The sequence below is a fragment of the Anopheles coustani genome (assembly GCF_943734705.1).
Source record: "Anopheles coustani chromosome X unlocalized genomic scaffold, idAnoCousDA_361_x.2 X_unloc_80, whole genome shotgun sequence".
Taxonomy (NCBI): Eukaryota; Metazoa; Arthropoda; class Insecta; order Diptera; family Culicidae; genus Anopheles; species Anopheles coustani.
The window spans coordinates 92,501-94,908 of NW_026525193.1; the positions used below are offsets into that span (position 1 = coordinate 92,501).

General features: G+C 48.3%; 1 non-coding gene across 1 annotated transcript; it reads right to left on the reverse strand.

Moving 5' to 3' along the window:
• Nucleotides 1-415: 415 nt before the first annotated feature.
• LOC131271005 (5.8S ribosomal RNA) lies at nucleotides 416-570 on the reverse strand. The gene has a single exon (XR_009179992.1). It is a non-coding gene; the product is annotated as a 5.8S ribosomal RNA (ribosomal RNA).
• Nucleotides 571-2,408: the final 1,838 nt, after the last annotated feature.

The following is a 2,408-nucleotide window of genomic DNA, read 5'->3' on the forward strand; positions in this document are numbered from 1 at the left end:
ACTCGGTTAACGGGCTGTTAGCCCGCGTGTGGTTTAACTCACTGATACCTTCCTTTGCCCATACGCTAGTTTGTTTGTGTTCCTTTGGTCAACTTCCATACTTGAATCATTTGTGCTATTCGCTGCTGCTTCGACGCTACTTTGACATCTTCGCTTCTATTTAAATAAATAAATAAGCTGAAGCTAGACATCAGTAAACACCACCACAGACACCACAAGCACGCCTTCTCCTCGTACTTCCGCCTCACGCGGGAACACGGACGCTCTAAATACTTCGAATTCCAATGCCAGTATATTGTAAACCACGGGTTCTTTAATGCTAGCGGGTCGTCGCGACCCTAGTTAACATCATGGTGCACGTCTCGTGACGGGTGTCACGGCGTAGTTAAATGTATGCGATACATTTCTCAAATATAAGCGCTCAGTCATCTGTACATCATGGTAGGTTCCCACGACGTGCAATATGCGTTCAACTTATCAATGTTCATGTGTCCTGCAGTTCACATTATGACGCGCAGTTAGCTGCGGTCTTCATCGATCCATGAGCCGAGTGATCCACTGCCGAGGGTGACTAACTTGCGTAAGCCGCCGCTGTGCGCGTATACCCGTTCCCCGTAGGGAGGAGCAAGCCGCCGCTTAGAGACGAAGCATAAAGTGTCCTCATTCCACATAGGGCAAGCTGGATGAATCCATTTTACTCAGGACGGCCGAAGCGGCGTGGACCAGGGGAGAACTGAACCTTATACTTCACACCACAGTAAGTCTACGTGTCCTCTTCCACATAGGGCAAGCTAGAACTAACTATCTTACCCAGGACTGCCGGAGCAGCGTGGACCAGGGGAGGAACACACTTTTCATGGAAACGTAAGGCATCCATGACTGCCATAACGTAAGCCGCCGCTGTGCGCGTATACCCATTCCCCGTAGGGAGGAGCAAGCCGCCGCTTAGAGACGAAGCATAAAGTGTCCTCATTCCACATAGGGCAAGCTGGATGAATCCATTTTACCCAGGACGGCCGAAGCGGCGTGGACCAGGGGAGAACTGAACTTTATACTTCACACCACAGTAAGTCTACGTGTCCTCTTCCACATAGGGCAAGCTAGAACTAACTATCTTACCCAGGACTGCCGAAGCAGCGTGGACCAGGGGAGGAACACACTTTTCATAGAAACGTAAGGCATCCATGACTGCCATAGTGCGTAAGCCGCCGCTGTGCGCGTAAACCCGTTCCCCGTAGGGAGGAGTCAAGCCGCCGCTTAGAGACGAAGTATTAAGTGTCCTCTTCCACATAGGGCAAGCTAGAATGAACTATCTTACCCAGGACCGCCGAAGCAGCGTGGACCAGGGGAGAACTGATCTTTATACTTCACACCACAGTATTGAGTAATGTGCCCTCTTCCACATAGGGCAAGCTGGAATGTTCCATTTTACCCAGGACGGCCGAAGCGGCGTGGACCAGTGGAGGACTACACAATCATGAGGTTTGATATCGACTTGTGTGTTTCAATAGGGTACCGATGGTATGTTTTGAACCGATTTGATTTAGCCATTCTGAAGTCATCACTTGGTTGAAGCGCTGAACTAGGGAGGCATCGTTTACATATATATTGGGTTTCGCATGCTCTACTAGGTTAATGTCATAGGGTTGGCTATCGAGCATGCCCAAGTGATGACTTGATTGTGTGCTTGCTTGAATTCTTCACATTTCATACCATCGGTTAGTTGTCGAATCATTCCTCGATCATAACCTTCGTTCTTGGTTCATGTATGCTCTCTTCCACATAGGGCAAGCTAGAATTAACTATCTTACCCAGGACCGCCGAAGCAGCGTGGACCAGGGGAGAACTATACTTTGTCTTGTATGCCCTCTTCCACATAGGGCAAGCTAGAATTAACTATCTTACCCAGGACCGCCGAAGCAGCGTGGACCAGTGGAGGACTATACTTTGTTCATAACACCACAGTATTGAGTAATGTGCCCTCTTCCACATAGGGCAAGCTAGAATGAACTATCTTACCCAGGACCGCCGCAGCGGCGTGGACCAGTGGAGGACTACACAATTAAGAGGTTTGATATCGACTTGTGTGTTTCAATAGGGTACCGATGGTATGTTTTGAACCGATTTGATTTAGCCATTCTGAAGTCATCACTTGGTTGAAGCGCTGAACTAGGGAGGCATCGTTTACATATATATTGGTTTTCGCATGCTCTACTAGGTTAATGTCATGAGGTTGGCTATCGAGCATGCCCAAGTGATGACTTGATTGTGTGCTTGCTTGAATTCTTCACATTTCATACCATCGGTTAGTTGTCGAATCATTCCTCGATCATAACCTTCGTTCTTGGTTCATGTATGCTCTCTTCCACATAGGGCAAGCTAGAATTAACTATCTTACCCAGGACCGC